At 33.8% G+C, this 17,379-nt stretch overlaps 1 protein-coding gene across 3 annotated transcripts in view; it reads left to right on the top strand.

The window, feature by feature from the left end:
• The window catches only part of LOC143255374 (nephrin-like), a 220,233-nt gene that overhangs the window by 150,632 nt on the left and 52,222 nt on the right, over window positions 1-17,379 (top strand). The window contains exon 3 of one of the 3 annotated variants that reach the window (XM_076510932.1): window positions 1,126-1,319. The exons of the other annotated variants lie outside the window; for them this stretch is intronic. The gene's annotated coding sequence lies outside the window, so the exon portion shown is untranslated. The remainder of the gene's footprint in view (window positions 1-1,125; window positions 1,320-17,379) is intronic. 3 annotated transcript variants of the gene reach the window in all.

Below are 17,379 nucleotides of genomic sequence, written 5' to 3' on the forward strand. Positions count from 1 at the left end.
TGGTAAGTTTATCGACTTACATTGTTAAAATACGAAGCATGATTCCCCGCAGTGAAAAATAAATGCAAATAGCCTATTCCGTAGCTTTGAACTGTTAAAACTACAATCTAATATCTATCTCATTTGTAACTAAACAAGCATTAATAAACTGTATGACATATTACGCCATATGTGGACGCCATCACGTTGTATAGGAGCATCATATAAATATCGTTTATCCCTCGATTTTATAAGAAATCTTCATTTTAAATCAGATATCAAGTAATTCGGCAGAGAATGGAGATAATCATTTTAAGGCCTAGCTGAGCGATATCGTTTTTATGATCAGTAAGTTTCTGAATATAGGTAAGTGACTACCGAGATATCAACTGATAAACTTTGATAAATACTAAAAGAAAGAACAAATTCACTAACCATTATGTATCCAAAATAATATAATATAAAGAGCCAACAAGTGCACAGATGATGTTAAAATCATAGCATAGTAACATTCTATGTGTGTTGGTTAATTATAAAAGCACTAGCAAACATTTTCTCACCTCGCGTAGCATATACTTCTAACATAGCAGGAAGGTGTTCGTGTGTTTACTGCCGTGAAGTTCTACTGAAACGCTAACGCAAACTAACGTGGCAGGGGTTTAGTTTAGAGAGAGAGAAATCAGAAGAGTTCTCTCTCCAACTGGGGTGTTCAGGAACTTTGTAGTTCCTCTTAGTTCTACTGAATACGCACAATCGACAAATATAACCTTTCTGTACGCGGTATTAAATGCTACTTTAATTTTGTGTCAGCAAAAACATATCTTATTACTTTATTTGTAAAATAATATTATAATTAGTTGTTTTTTTTACTATTTTGTGGTTCCTGACAGCTGTTTCTGTCGCAGCTGTAACCAAAGAATCGCTCCAGTAGTCATACATTCAGCAGGCGTTTTTCTGGTTAATGTTGCTTTAGTATATATTGATCTAGGGTCTGCATAGTTCTAAGCAAGTTTTATTATATATCATTTAATAAGAAGGCTCTGTTTTGTATTAATTACCTTTCAATAACTTTTGTTTTTATTAGTATATTGCTTTCGTTATTGATTGATTAATCTTTTCCTTCTTGCTGTTTTATTCTATTTTCAGTTAATCTGTCCGTGAATAAAATCTTTTATATCCGTTAGTGGCTGATTTGATTTACGTACAGTTGGTGGCTGGGCTTGTTCAAATGCAGTTGGTGACTGATCTTATTTACATATACATTTGGTGGCTGAGCTTGTTTAGATACAGTTAGTAGCTGGGCTTGTTTACCCTATCTAGTCAAAACTTCTTTAAACCTGGTTAGTAAATAATTTTTTACACCTTTATGATAGGTTAATAACAACAATAGACTGTTTATCAACGTTTATTTAATTGTAGTAGTTTAGCTGCTTACTGAATATTTCAATTTTAGACAAATCTTAATACAATTTAGGGTATCTATAAACTGTTTCGTCAATTGCAATAAATAATTGTTGTTGTTTTTTTATTATGGAGCTATCTATAAAACGGTGATCATTTATTTAATAATTACTGTCTAATCAAATACTATACTTTATAAATGTTTCAATATTATTTTCATCAATTCTTAACATATTTAAAATACTTTTGAAACTTTGTGAAACTAAAGTTCAAGGAAAGTGTTTTATCCAACCTAGGGTTTTTTTCATTATTCTCTGTAAAACATAAAATGATCTTGCTTTTAAGAACATGATAAGTTAAACAAAAAAAAAACTTTCTTAGTAGTGACAGTCGTAGTTTGAAGTAGTATTGCTAAATAAGTTTCTGAAAATCACGTGAAAGAGCAAGAATATTATGTAACATTTTGCAGAAAGTAACAATATAATATATTTTGTAAAACAGGACGATTTTTTAACTGTAAAATTCTGCAGAAATGATAGTGTAATTTAGGATTTTAAACAATACTTGTTTTCAAATCTTTTCACGCACCTGATTGTCTCCCGCTAGGATAACGGTAAATCTTCGGATTTACAGCGCTAAAACCAGGGGTTCGATTCCCCTCGGTGGACACAGCAGATAACCCGATGTGGCTTCACTATAAGAAAACACACCAGTAGATAACCCGATGTGGCTTTGCTATAAGAAAATACACCAGCAGATAACCCGATGTGGCTTTGCTATAAGAAAACACACCTGATTATTTACCTTTATTTACTTCTCCCTGAGCCAGGTGTGGCCCAGTAGTTAATGTGCTGAACTGTGATTGTTGTTTCGAAGTTAAGACCAAACTACACAATGGGCAATGTATGGTCTGTCTACCGAGGGTATCGAAACGCGGATTCTAGCAATGTAAGTCCGCAAACACACCGCTTGGCGGGGAAAACACTAAACTGTGAAACTTGTGCATTCCTTTACAGAAAAAACAGAAACCATTAGGAACGTATAAGGAGATTGTCTTTGAGAAACTATGGGCGAATTCCCTAAAATAAATAAAATTAGGTGTTTTCAAATTAGAGATTCAGGTAAAAACTTACAATGTAGGTCTAACTTGTTCTATAAGATTCTATAATTCTGGCTTGGCCACGTTGTTAGGACTCTCGACTCGCAATCTAAGGTTCGCGAGTTTGATTCCCCGTAATACCAAAAATGCTCGCCTTTTCAGTCATGAGGATATTACAATGTAATAGTCCATCCCACTATTCGTTGGTAAAAGAATAGCCCAAGAGTTGACGGTGTATGGAGATGACTAGCTACCTTAATTCTAGTCTTACACTATTTAAATTAGGGACGGCTAGCGCAGAAACCCCTCTTGTAATTTGCGCAAAATTAAAAAAGAAAGAAACAAAATGATAATTACTTTATAATTATTAACTCCTTATTTATATATTTGTTATATAGCACCATATGAATCATCTTTAAACAAATTACACTCTTAATGGTGAATAATGTAATAACTAGGTTCCTGTTAAATAAAACTTTTCAATAGTAATTTCATCACGTCTTTATTCGTTATTTTACATTACTTACATTTATCTGCTGCGACATCAAGTGATAAATTCAATAATTTTTATCATCTACATTCTGTGACCCAGAATTTGTTAAAACGCACAAAGAACTGAAGCAGAAAATTATAACGTACGTTATTCATGCTCTTTCTTGTTTAGATTCTGTCTGAAAATTTCTGACAGGTCGTTCTCAGTCATCATCTTGTGGAAACAAAATCCATTTATCTCCATCCTTTTCCTCTACTGTGTTCCCAAACAACTAAATCTTTCCATGTGTTAAAATGTGGTAGCTGAACTGACACTTGGAAAGAATGTTGTCACATCTTTCCATTTCTTCGTTCACACTAACATATGTTTGGCGAATAGTGCGGTGGCGTATGAAATTATAAGTTTCTCATTACTGCTAAATATAACCATTGTTACGTGTAGGAACCAACCGTTTGGAATTCGATGCTATTCAACACGACTCTTTTTGTTGTTAGTTTTTGGATATTCGCGCGAAGCTACACGACAACTATATGCGCTTGACGTCCCTAATATTGAATTTATAATCTGAAAGGAAGGCGGCTAGTCAACAGTACCTACCACCAACTCTTAGATCACTCTTATCTGACCTAATTGTCAAATTTGACTCTACCCTTAAAACGCATAGCGTGTGTTTTTTGTTTGTTTGTTGTTTTTTTCGGTAACGAGACACGAACATTCGTATTGACATCATCATAAGCTGGCATACTAAATTCTAAGCCTAGTTATTACTAAAGACACCAAATCTGATAATAAGCTTTGCAAGAGGTCTCTGAGTGATAATATACAGTAAATCATCTTTGGATCAATAATACACAGTAAAATGTTTGTGTTGAGCGTTTCTTTACAGTTGAAATAAATTATGTATTATTTTGATATCGGATTACGTTTTCATTCTTATTCCAGTACAACACTTAACTGAACAATGAAAACAGTAGTCTGTACGTTCAATTTGTCAATAAACAACTGCTATTTTTAATACTTTTAATTTTGTAATTATCACTTATTAAAAATGTGCTTTTTCAAGCTTTATTTTACAGCGTTAAATGATAGTTTCTACTTGTTTTTGGCAAACCGTGTTGTCTATTCAATAAGCACTTCTAGCAAACTATTCAGAATTCGATTTTTATCTAACTTAGATAGTTTCGTATAATTATGCAATATTTTTGAAGCAGTATGGCTCAGTATTTATTGATAGCTATGACAGCAGCGTTTTCTGAATATCAACTTAATTTTACGTATTAACTCCAAATAGAACGAAAATATTTATGAAGACTGGAAAGTAATATACAAATTAGTATTTCCTGGACGATATATGACTGGCAGCCTAACAATATTAAAGTAAAGAAGATTAATAAAGACAATTAAGGAAAGCCTTTTACCTCGAGTTTCAGGATAGGATTACAAAAACAAAGAAAGTATAATTGACCGTCAGAAGAAAGATTATTAGACAGAAAAAGTACTGATATGGAGTAATTATTCTCCAAGGATTAAAAGAGGTTATCATTATAAAAAAAATAACGCTTACTTAGTGAACCGTTTCGTCGTTAGTTGCTTGAAACACATAAAATGAACTGCAAATACTAGGCAAAAAATGCCAAATTTTCAAGATAAGTCTACATCTAATGACAAACGATCCACCCAATTATTTGTGTTCTTTAAGGAGAACGATATTTTTTTGTGAGTGCTATCAAAGATTATTTTGCTATATGTATTATCGTGTTCTTCACCCACTAATTTAATACATCTTATTACTGCTAGATGTCGCTTTAACACTATTCCTCCACCACTATTTTAAAATAATTTTGTGTTTGAATTTCGCACAAAGCTACTCGAGGGCTATCTGTGCTAGCCGTCCCTAATTAAGCAGTGTAAGACTAGAGGGAAGGCAGCTAGTCATCACCATCCACCGCCAACTCTTGGGCTACTCTTTTACCAACGAATAGTGGGATTGATTGTCACATTATAACGCCCCCACGGCTGAAAGGACGAGTATGTTTGGCGCGACGGGGATGCGAACCCGCGACCCTCAGATTACGAGTCGCACGCCTTAACACGCTTGGCCATACCGGGCCTGTTTCAAAATAAAGAAGCATGTTTAATCACGCCATTATTTGTGCGCGTAAATATTTACGTCCCCATAAAAAGCAGTCAAAATACCAATATTCTAAAGCAATTTAATCAAATTTTGATTTAAAAAATAAATTACCAAAACTAGCCTAAATCAATAAAACGTAAATAGATTTCCTGCTTAATGTAAAACGTTACACAAAAAATCCCTCGTGCGAAAGGAATCATGACTTTGTTCAGTTACTCAAGACAGGTATTAATTAAGCCAGTGAGTTTGAACAATGTTTCTCAACTTATTTTATGTAAAGTTTTCCTTATATTAGTAATGTATATAAACCCTCACATCATAATAATTCATGAAGCATTAAGTATTCCAATATGGTCTTTTCCACTGTCTCGTGCTTTTTTTGTGATCAAAAGTTCTTAATAACATTTAAAATTAGTTTTACTTTATACCACTCTGAATATATAGGTCATACGTAATATAATTTAACAGGCCCCTCGTGAGCCATGCGGGACATATTTGTTGAAAAACAAAACAAAAACCTGACAAATTCAGTTTTTCTTAATTTGAATTGAAAAAAAAGTTGGACATTTTTATTGGCTAAAAAGAACACTTTCAACGTGTCCCAGCATGTCCGTCTACTGATGAGTATCGTGATTATTTGATCTCTTCTACGAACTTACAAGTGAAATCGTTCGTATCTCAGATGAAAGCCAAACAAAAAAAACAGAAGTGTAAAAGGTTGGCAACTGATTAATTAATGATGCTGAAAATGTGGCTTTATTGTCATATACTGAATTTACTCTCAGCAAGTGGACCTTAGTACTACCTAGTAGGCCCAGCATAGCCAGGTGGTTAAGGCATTCGACTCGTAATTTGAGAATCGCGGGTTCGAATCTCTCTGGTATCAAACATGCACAGCGTTTCAGCCGTGGGGGCGTTATAATGTGATGATCAATCCCCCTATTTAATGACGAATTGGCAGTGGGTGGTGGTGACTAGCTGTCTTCCCTCTAGTCTTGCAGTGCTAAATTAGGGACGGCTAGCGCAGATAGTATTCATGTAGCTTTGCGCGAATTTAAAAAAAACAACAACAACAAACAATGAATATATTATTTTATTTGATATTATTTAAGAATATCACTTTACAAATATCCTTACTTGGACGATATCATTTAAAAATATCACTCTACATATATTTTGCCTGTAGGAGGATTAAACCATTTTCGAGTAATAAATTATATCTGTAATGGCATTACGATATCGAATGGTAGGTAAGCTCTTTTTAAATCAGATATACAGGTCCTAAACATGTTGTCATCAACACCACAAGTGGCAGTAGCGTAAACGTTACTGCAATAATTATGCAAACATTCCTGATGATTTACAATTAACCCTGCCCGGCATGGCCAAGTGGGTTAAGACGTTCGACTCATAATCTGAGGGTCACAGGTTCGCATCCCCGTTGCACCAAACATGCTCGCCTTTTCAGCCATGGGAGCGTTATAATGTGACGGTCAATCCCACTATTTGTTGGTAAAAGAGTAGCCCAAGAGTTGGCGGTGGATGGTGATTACTAACTGCCTTCACTTTAGTTTCATATTGCTAAATTAGGGACGGCTAGCGCAGATAGCTCTCTAGTAGCTTTGCGCGAAATTCAAAACAAACAAACAATACAATTAACCCTGTGTACCATATATTTACTTCTTAAAGTATTCATTTCTTTATGATATTTACTGAGAACTTGAGGATTATTGCGAAATTTAACTCTCCAAAAAATCAAATACTTAATGTAAGATATAAAACTGATGTGTAAGTATTCCAGATTCTTATATGAAAACATTGTTACATGTAACTAATGTCATGTATTATAAAAGTAACAGCTGACGTCATGCAGCCTGAATGCAGGGATGTATACACGCAATTCTTCTACGTCTCATTAAGTCGTAGGTTCTTCCCTCTACTGCTCAGTTTGTTCTACATTTTTATATTCGTATAAAAAGCATACAAAGTGACCACGACTGCTGGAGCCTTTTAGAATTGTAAAAGAAGGATGTGTGGACCAGTTGTCTCATTAAAAGAAGTCACTAGGCAGATAGGACTGGCAAGGGGGCGTATATTAACATGAAATGAGAGAGGGTGTGGTCTGTATTGTATTCGCCTTTTTTCTAAGGTCCTAGCTGCATTTAATAAGCGTTACTTACTGTGTTGAAAGAATTAAAAGACGTGCAAGCGTGAAGGTTAAGTACATTTAGGTGCGACCTAATGCTAACTATCAAATCTAAATAATGGTTCCATGAAACTGTTCTACGCTTGACGCTCGTGCCAGAAATGAAAACAGGACGAAATAATTGCAGGTGGCAGATTTTCCATAAGCAAGTAGTAAATATGTGATTTAGATTTCTTTTTCACTTATTGTAATAATACTTTTTAGCCATGTAAAGAGAATTGAGTATTAGAATTACTACTAATTATTGTCTTGCATACACTCGCACAGCAAGCAATTCTAATCTGTTTGTTAATACAGTGACTTTCCAGGGATATGAATTTGCTAAAACGCTCTAACAATTGCTGTACTAATGCATTTAAAAGAAAAGAAAATTACACGAAAGATCTCCAATGGTTGCAAGGAAAAACAGATTTTAGTGAAAACTTCTAATGGTCACTGTATCAACATATGTCAACAGAAAGAAATACTCACCAAAAACACATTTTTTCAAGTGAAATGAAATATATGGAATCCTTGCGCCTATTTTATTCTACTATTAACACATGTTTGTTACTTGGATTAGTTGTAAGAAGTGCATCACAAGCAACGTTTCTGATACACAATAGTTGTAATCGACTGAGTTCCTAAAAATGTTATATAAGAACGCTTGCCTTCTTAAAGTATCTTAATGGAAAATGTATTAATGTATATATATATTGGTCATTCAAACAATATTTTGGTTTTTATGTCGTGTACAAGACTTGCCAGAAAAGCTAATTAAGATAGGCGTAGGTTATTAATGAAACTCGTTTTCCAAGCCTAAATATTAACAATTATTAGCAACAAAACTATCCAGGAAAATTCTTTCTAATAACGAGAAAACGTGACACTGACGAGATGTAAGCTTGATAAATCAATAACCTTTACTCTTTGTGCTTATGAGATTGGCTTATCTCAAACAGTCTTCTTATAAACAAAGCATTATTTGTACTTTGTATACTGCCAACCTCACATCACTCCATTTCTGCAAGTTTTATTTGCAATAACAACGATTTCGTGCGTTGCTAAGAACGTTTCATTATGAGACGCAAGGTAACCTAGCCTTTGTTATAAGGTGTGTAGTCACGCGAGAAAAAAAAAGCTTCAAAATATTTTGTCCAGTCTTTAACAATAAATTAGAAAAGAATGCGTGTTTGTACCATTCTTTTGCCATTTAGAATGAGAACTCGACTTAGTTTCAGTAGGAGGCCTCTATTTAGGTTTTGTGTTATCTGTATTTAAGCAAAAGGATACACAAAGGGATATCGGTGCTCTTTCTACTACGGGTATTGAAATCCGATTTCTAGCATTGTAAGTCAACAGACATATCACTGTGCCACTAGGAAACGCTTCTATTTAGGACCGTTTCCATTCGTTGCCATAAATGCTCACATCAGATGTAAAAGTAATAACTCATGTTGATCAGAAATTTTAAAACAATACAATATATATATTTTTAATTATGAACTGCCCCCAAATATACTAGTATTAGAAATAGTAAGGTTTTTTTTTGTTAGACCAGTATCAAATATCATAAAAGATTGAACACTTTACTTCTGGCTCTTAATAAAATACCACCTGGTGACTCAGCGGTAAGTTCTATGGCTTATAGTGCTGAAATTTGGGTATCAACACCCCTAGTGAACATAGTATAAAATAATTTGTGTGGAACAATAGACAAATCTTAATACAGCCCTTTCAAGCGAGATTTATTTAAACTGTAATGCTATGTATTTGCAATGTTAATTTTATAATATTTTATTTCCACGACTCAAACTACAATTTATGATATTAATAAATTTTTCTTATTAATGATTTAATTGTTTTTTTACTGACAACCTATTGAAAGTTACGGTTAAAGGTGAATATACCGTTAACAATAAGAAAACCCACCTGCCGATTCACCTCATTCTTAACAATATAAGCTTCAAAACATTTATAAGGTTTCTGAATCATTTTAAATCACCATACAATAAAATAAATTAATTTAGGTGTATGAATAACATTGAAAGGCAAAACTGAAGTCCACAGCAGTCTATGTTCAACCAAGAAATGCACTAGACCCCTACGTCACAGATTATCTCTTTAATTTTACTTTCAGTGAAAAATAAAATAAATATGTAACACATACACACACATATAAGTTTCAGTTTTCTGCATAGATTTTATAACAACATGTGGCTTATTTTCGGACGCCAAGGGCTTTCTTTATACTACAATTTGTTGAATATTAAAATTAAATTCAGTTAGGAAATTTCCTAAAACGGTAGGTTTAGATGCATTCTCTCGAGACAAGTTTTCTTTTATTAATTTATAATTTTTAAGTGAAATACAATATTCTTAAATATCCATATTAGCTAGTTTATTTTTGAATTTCGCACAAAGCTACACGAGGGCTATCTGCGATTGCAGTCCCTAATTTAGCAGCGTAGAACTAGAGGAAAGGTAGCTAGTCATCACCATCCACCGCCAATTCTTGAGCTACTCTTTTACCAACGAAATGTGGGATTGGCCGTAACATTCTAACGCACCCACAGCTGAAATAGCGAGCATGTTTGGTGTGACTGAGATATGAACCCGCGACCCTCGGATTACAAACCGAGCACCCTAACTATCTGTCCATGCTGAACATAACATATCGAATAGATAGCTTTCAATAACCCTTATGAAGGATAAACTGTAACCCATACCAATCCTGAGAAATGTCCTTATTGCGCCTACCTAACAAATCACTACAATGTAGCTGGGCGATCTCCTGGTACTGTTAACAAAATAATTAACGGGGAATTCATGAAGATTCATTAGTCCAACATTCGCAAGCCTCAGGCGATACCTCGAAATTAACAGCTGTTTTCATTACAAAGATAGTTGGAATAACTGTATTCTCAGCAATCTCATGAGACCACCTACCTGTCGAGTCCTGTCCGCCACGCCACCCAGTTTGGTTCCAATGGACTTTTTCTCACTGATTTGCTTAAACATGGTTTTAAAAGGTAATATTCAGTGGATGGCCTGTGAAAAGATGTGATCTGAGGTCAACAAAGTTTTGTGATAAGTTTGATCAGAATCAACTAAAAAAGCATTATGCATCCTAAATGTTGAGTTAATTTTTTACTTGTTATGTTGAGTCTTGTGTTTTAAGTAAAAGTTGTGTACACTGCTTAAGCTGTAATATTCACGGTATTTTTGCTTGATTTTGTTGTATTATTTGTATGTTGTTAGTGGCATGTAACTAAAAAGTTGTGAACACAAAAACAGCTTCTTGCATAAATGGTTAAGTAACATTTGTTCAAAAAGCTCATTTTATATATAGGGAACGAGGGTTCAGTAGCCATTATTGTATGGTACTTTAGTAATGTATGAAGTAATGTTTTACAGTAACAGGACATTTCTAGATATTTCTACTAAAGTCTTGATTAGGTAACTACGACAGTTTTACATGCCTGTTTATCAGATACAGAAGTGGCTGTTGTGCTACAAAGGATTTGTGACTTAGAACCTTCAGAGAATCGAGCCTTAGAACTCTGTCCGTCCCCAAAGAAAACAGAGAATTCTCGTGCATTTCGTTCCATTGAAATGCACTGCTTCTCGTCTGTTAAGCAGCACGTGTCATTCATTCTTTTTTTTTATGGTCTGTTTTAATTTGTTTTATTTCTATAAATTGACGAGAACATTACGGACTAGTGACAATAATGCTTTTACGGCTTTACCACATTCAAAAGAGGGAATTTAAAGCTGGCAGAAATTAAATTTTATCGCCCCGATGCACATGGCGGTGTAACACTGCGTGATGTTCTAATAGCCCGGATACAGCCAAGCTAATTTTGCGTAAGAATACAATACAGTGAGGTTCAAACTACACGCGAAACACACTACAAAATTTCTGGTTTCAGTTTATTTCTAAGGAAGAATGTAAAAGCAGCCTTATCAGCATGTTTTATCGCATCTTGGTTGTAAAGTGACTTTACTGTATCTTACACTGAACAATAGAATATCCATTACACTAAGTCATTTATCAGGTTGCCAATAATAACTATGGTTCGTGTTTACGGAAGCGGGTAGCCGCAACTAACTCTTGTAGCTTGTTCATTTTATTACAATGACGCGATGGGAATCTTGTGTTGGTGCAACAAATGCTTGTAACGTTACCGGCACTTTCTACGCAACAAATACCAACAGCAATTGTACTTGGAGATTATCTTGTTAGAAAGTTAGCTTTTTGTATATAACATGTAAACACGAGTAAACAAACTTTGTCATAAACAAAGAAATATTTCGAAACGTCTGTTCAAATAAAACATGAGAAAAAGGTATAAGAACAGCATGCAACATTAATTATGTTATGATAATACTTCAATATATATATTATACTGAATGATACTTCATACATTTTTAACCTGTCCGACACCGTATGGGACACCTGGGCTAAAGATACAGATTAGAAGAACCTAAAGTACAAATAGATCAAATACATCATGTACATCAATTTCTCCTACAGACCACGTTGAGGGGAACCAGTGAAAAGCACATGCTGTCTACGCGGCTACTTTCAACCGAATGACAAGACTGTCACAGTTATAACATAGCCACAACTGAAAGTGAAATGGCATGTCGTGATTGAAACCTTGGATTTTCAGCTAAACTCCCTTACATAAAAAGCAGGAGGCTGTGGTTCTGCAATTCCCTTGAGAAATGAATAGGACTTAATGCTTTTAAAGTACTGTTTTGGCACCACAGTTATGTGGCTTGAATTGTGATAAATATCAAAGGAATGGTTGACAAACACTTTAAATAGTTTGTTAACATTAAACCTGTCTGTTTGTTTTGAATTTCGCACAAAGCTACACGAGAGCTATCTTTACTAGCCGCCCCATATGTAACACTAAAGGACTAGAGGAAAGGCCACCACCTATCACCACCACCCATCGCCAACTCTTGGACTAGTGTTTACCAACGAATAGCGGGGTTGACCATCGTATTATAAAGCGAGCATGTTCGGGAAGGGCGGGGATTCTAATCCGCGTAACAAACATTGTCCAAGTAGAGAATTGAAGTTATCTTTATACAAGTTTATTCGGTTTAATTCAGAACTTCGCGCACGACAATTCTTGATTGTTAGAAGGAATATAGTTAATCAGAACACCCACCTTTCTTGTTTGGAATTAAAAGCATTTAAGAAACTAATCTCGTTATTAACATAACATTTAGTGTTTCCTTCTTAGTGTTATTGACAAGAACGTGTAACAGAATAAAAACATATGTATGTTTGATCAGGTTTTAGAAGCTAAGTCTTATTGATTTAATGTTTTTATTGGTCACGTTTTTTGCACCCAAAACTTACGTTGCTAACCATACAATTATGACCGAAAGTTTGTTTGTTAGTACATGGAGACCTGCATTTCCACACCTCTGATCATTACGATACTTTAATGGGGGCAAATAATGTAAACGCACGCTGTCCTTTCTCTATATCACAGTCTTAATGCTGACAAATAACGAACCCACATGTCATCTACGTATCTACGTAAAGTGAACGAAATTATTTTTTTCATTGAGTATTTTTACTGTAACTGATTATGTATTTAACAAAAGTGTGCTGATATATCTTAATATCACGTAGAAACAGTGTTATTAGTGGTTGGTTTGAAAACGTCTTGCACAAGTTTTATGGCTTAAACGAAAAAGTTACACATTGTCAATTTCAATGGATTATTTTTTTAAATGAGAAAAGGAGGTTGGTCGACTTGTATTTCAGGACGGCTGGTATAGGTATTAGCACTTTTACCAAAATAAAGCATAGAACAACGTTTTGACTTTCTTAGGTCATCTTCAGATTAACAGAGATAAAGATGACCTTGGAAGGTCAAGACGTTACCCTCTGTGCTCCTTATGAATCCTTTACAAGTTGAAATTCAAAATATTTTTAGAGATCATATCTGAATCGACATTTGCTATACCTCCAAAAACATTGAAAGGGTTTTCAAGAGACTGAGATTTGCAAGAACCGCCAATGTTGCTAAAAAGCTTAATATGACCATACTTTTTAACACGTGTTCATTCTCTTCTTATGTTAGTTAAAATTTTAAGTTTATTTTTAACCTGTTCTGTCTATTTCCAACATTAACATACTAAGGTTCTTCAGTAGTTTGAATAATGTTTTAAGCAGGATCTTTCTCATTGGTTCAGGTTTGTAAATGTTTACTTTATAGTGATTTATGTGGCCAAACACATTTAACAGTACGTTTTTTTCAGAACTTCGCCGAAAGATGCACAAGGGCTTTATTGTCTCGGAAGGCTAATATTGTCTGATCGAATAAAGAAACTTATCCGTCACTCTTGCATCGCACCCTCTGCATCGTTGTGCGGAGCATTTTTTTGCGAAAACGGGTAGCGAACCAAAAATCCTTCGATTTAAGGAAGACTGTGTGATGGTTAGGCATAACCTCATTTAATGTCCTCGACTTTGGCTTGGAAATAGACAATGTTATGTTCTTGTCTAGCTAGACATTTGTGTTATTTCACACAATTTGAAATAACTTTCTCCTACAACAACAATGCACATACACATAATGGTTGATGAGGCTTGTATATTTTTTTTGCTCTATGAACGTTTCACAACCCTCTAACATCTGGATCTTATCATTTCCTTGTTTGCTGATGTGGAGAAACTCGGAATAAATGTATCAGAAAACATTATTAAAATACATCGTGTTTGAAAATTACCTGTCCTAAACATATGCCATCCCAAGTGAAGCTATACAATACAATAAGCATAAAAAGTTTGTTCTGGTTTTGTTTTTGGCAACTATGACTTTGTTTCCATCGAACACTATGTTAAGGAAAAATTGTAAATCTTTTTTTCAGTATATTAAAGAACACTATTTTATCAAGATAAGTGCTTTGCTGCGAAAATTTTCAATTTTAATTTATTACATAATAATATATATATATATATTAGGAAGAAAAGAACAAGAAAATTTTTAAAAATGTTGAAATAATTTGAACGTGCTTGAAATAAGTTAAAGTTTAAAAAAACGCTTATTATTTTAGTTTCAGTAAACCACTTAATAGAAAATAAATAAATTGTACTTCCGATAATTTTTACTAGTGGGTAAACGATTAGTTTCCGGAATTATAACCTTAAAATAAGGGGTTCTATTTTTTACAATAGACACAGCAGATAACCCAATGTGGCTTTGCCCTAAAGCAAACAAATTTCTAATGTTATTATTTTTTGTAAAATATATTGCTTCTTTTAACGAAAACCTACATCTGGGCTTTGCCCACCGCGTGAATTTTAGAATGGTATGTCCGAAAAAGTTGCCACTGGCCCACCAAAAGACCAAAAAGTAGTATACATTTATTTTTATTAAGTTCTAAAACTGACCACCATAAATATAATGATTCTTTTTCCTTCGTTTCATGAGGCCACCAAAATAACCAAATTTAATGTAATAGATTTTGAAACATTTCTCGATTTTAATTTTTTTTCCCCCTTTTGTGTAACATTTATATTTATTATTAGGTTGAGGAATAATTCGTGAGCGTTTTTAAATAATTTCATTCAAGCATTACATGCAAGACTATACAATACTTCAATGCATGAACACATTACACCCAAAACATTTATTATGATACTTTATTTCATGTAATACCTAGGTATATAGTATGCATTGTTTTAAACGAAATTGCAAGAAATTAAATGCGAAAAGCAGATGGTGTCGAAAATGCTCGATTTTGTCCACTTGACATTCCATTTAATGAGCTAACAATGAAAGCAAAAATTAAAGACATATGAAAATCAAACACACCATCTATTAGAGCAAAAAATTATCTGCCAAATGACATGAAATATTTTACGAAAGCGTTTCATTTATGAATATATTTTTTTTAACTTGAAAAAACGCTCACGAATTATTCCTCAACCCACTACATTCGATTTGGAGTTTGAAAACAAGAAAAAGTAATTTCCCGAAAATTTTAACAGAAAGTACATTTAAACCAGCTATAAAGCTAGCTATGTGCCTGACTTCATGCACGTGAGAGTTTTACACAATAATTGATCACTACTTTGATCTATGTTTACGTCTTTACTATTGCTACTTTTTTAAAATTATTTCTTTTTTCGGGGTATGGGATTGATTTACATAATATACGAGAAATATGTACATGATCCAATGAATCTTTTAGCCGAATTTGCTGTGTATATTTATAGCACAGAAAAAAGTAAGTAGATAAATCACTAGTCGTAAACAAAAAACACTTAAAACAGTATAAAACCAGTTTAAATCCTGCTCACTGAAATATTCCTCCCTTAAGTTATTGAAGCAATTTATCAAATTAAGATTTATTTCTAAATTAATTAGATCTTTTATTTCATCAATAAAATATTTCTTAAATCAAGATAAATACACAACCTAATTAAAATTGCAAACGTTTATACAGTGACAATATTCTCCAGGTTGTTAAGGATATTTCAGCACCTTAGCAAATGAATTCGAAGTAAACAATTTATTTAGCATCCACTCTGGCACCTCAAAAATTATTTTGAGTAAGTAATAATTTATTTAGCACCCAGACAAATGCATTATTATTCCCCAGTGAAATAGAGATAAGTCTACACAGTTACAAAGTTAAAATCAGAAATTCAATGCCCTTCGATGGGCACAGCAAATAGCTTGATGTGACTTTGTTAAAACATACACACACACCAATACTTTATTAAGTAATTTTTATGTAAAGAAAAGTTCTTTTAGCACCCAGACTATCCAATCCTTAAATTATTTTGAATATAACAATAATTTATTAAGCGCCTAGACTATATTTATGTTTGGAGATGGAAACGTTCATCAAAAGTAGCTAATGGACCCATTACTTCTATACGTAGAGAAATTTTACAGGACTCAATTCCTACGGTATGCTATTGTTTTCTGAGTGAAAATGCCTTAAAACTTCCCTTTTTGTTTTGTTCAGAAAGAAATGAATACTTATAATTAATGTAAGTCCTTGTAACCTGAAGATGGCCTAAAATGTCGAAACGTTGTTCTCTGCTTTATTTTGGTTAAAGTGTTAATATCCATACCAGCCGTCCTGCGATACATTTTCGAGATAGTCTTTCTACTGTTATACTATCTATATATCACACTGGGCTAATAGCTTGTGTATTTCATTAGTATTATTCGTACTGTATAAACACTTGTAGTTTCATGTGGCAAGCTCGCTGTAACTGTTGATGCTTGACGCATCATGGTTCAAGAGCTCGTAAGATCAAGCCTTTTTAGGTTGAACTTGTATATTGCGACTCAGATATTTCATATATATTTTAGTCAGAAAACTTCCATCTCTGAAGTGTACTTCTGTCAAGCTCTTCTGCACATGTAAATATTTTGCTCTGTTGAATAAAAGTATAAATGTAATTATGTTATAAATATGTTTTTATTTAAGTTTCATTGTAATACGGTGTAACTTAGTTAATTATAGCTTAGATTTTACGTCATAGATGAAACAATTCAAATCTTTTCTAAATGTCCTTTTTTTAAGGATTCTTATGTTTGAAAATCACAATCAGCGAAATTACTTTTTTTTTTCAAGAAGATAACGTTTATGACATTCATATGTCCTTATTTATCAATGAGTATCATTAAACGTAATATTATGGGCAATTATGAAGACGGACAAATAAGGCAGAACGGCAAGATATTTTACTGTTGTTTAGTGAAACTGTTTACACTAAGTTCATTTAACGACATTAAACCTCAAGCAGTGGATATAATTCAAAAAATGTTCTGTTCGTTCGTTTTCCAAGGCCTGGCATGGCCACGTGGTTAGGGCGCTTTAGTCGCGAGTTCGAATACCCTTCACACCAAACATGTTCGCCCTTTCAGCTATGGGGGCATTTTACGTTGCAGTCAATCCCACTATTCGTTGGTAAAAAAGTAGCCCAAGAGTTGGCGGTGGGTGGTGATGCCTACTTGCCTCTCCTCTAATCTTACACTATTAAATTGGAAACGTCTAACGCGAATAGCTTTCGTGTAGTTTGGGCGAAATAA

Source organism: Tachypleus tridentatus, chromosome 7 (genome assembly GCF_004210375.1).
Source record: "Tachypleus tridentatus isolate NWPU-2018 chromosome 7, ASM421037v1, whole genome shotgun sequence".
NCBI classification, from domain to species: Eukaryota; Metazoa; Arthropoda; class Merostomata; order Xiphosura; family Limulidae; genus Tachypleus; species Tachypleus tridentatus.